Raw genomic sequence first — 258 nt, 5'->3', positions numbered from 1 at the left:
GAAAATCTCGCCCTGCCCATCGCGTAGCCATGGGTTTGGATCAGATCTCCGTTTGGATTGGGATCGGAAGGACGCTAGAATGTCGCTCAAGGATTATATGAATTTTAAGTCATTAGTTTGATGGGTGCGATCATACCAGCACTAATGCACCGGATCCCATCAGAACTCCGCAGTTAAGCGTGCTTGGGCGAGAGTAGTACTAGGATGGGTGACCTCCTGGGAAGTCCTCGTGTTGCACCCCTCGTTTTTGTTTTTTCC

General features: G+C 49.6%; 1 non-coding gene across 1 annotated transcript; it reads left to right on the top strand.

Annotated features, from left to right (window-relative positions):
• The first annotated feature begins 122 nt into the window (after positions 1 to 122).
• LOC118345141 lies at positions 123 to 241 on the top strand. The gene has a single exon (XR_004798782.1). It is a non-coding gene; the product is annotated as a 5S ribosomal RNA (ribosomal RNA).
• Positions 242 to 258: the final 17 nt, after the last annotated feature.

The sequence above is a fragment of the Juglans regia genome, unplaced genomic scaffold (genome assembly GCF_001411555.2).
Source record: "Juglans regia cultivar Chandler unplaced genomic scaffold, Walnut 2.0 Scaffold_1517, whole genome shotgun sequence".
NCBI lineage: Eukaryota > Viridiplantae > Streptophyta > Magnoliopsida > Fagales > Juglandaceae > Juglans > Juglans regia.
The sequence above is the reverse complement of the archived record's forward strand: the minus strand, read 5'-3'. Positions and strand labels throughout refer to the sequence as shown.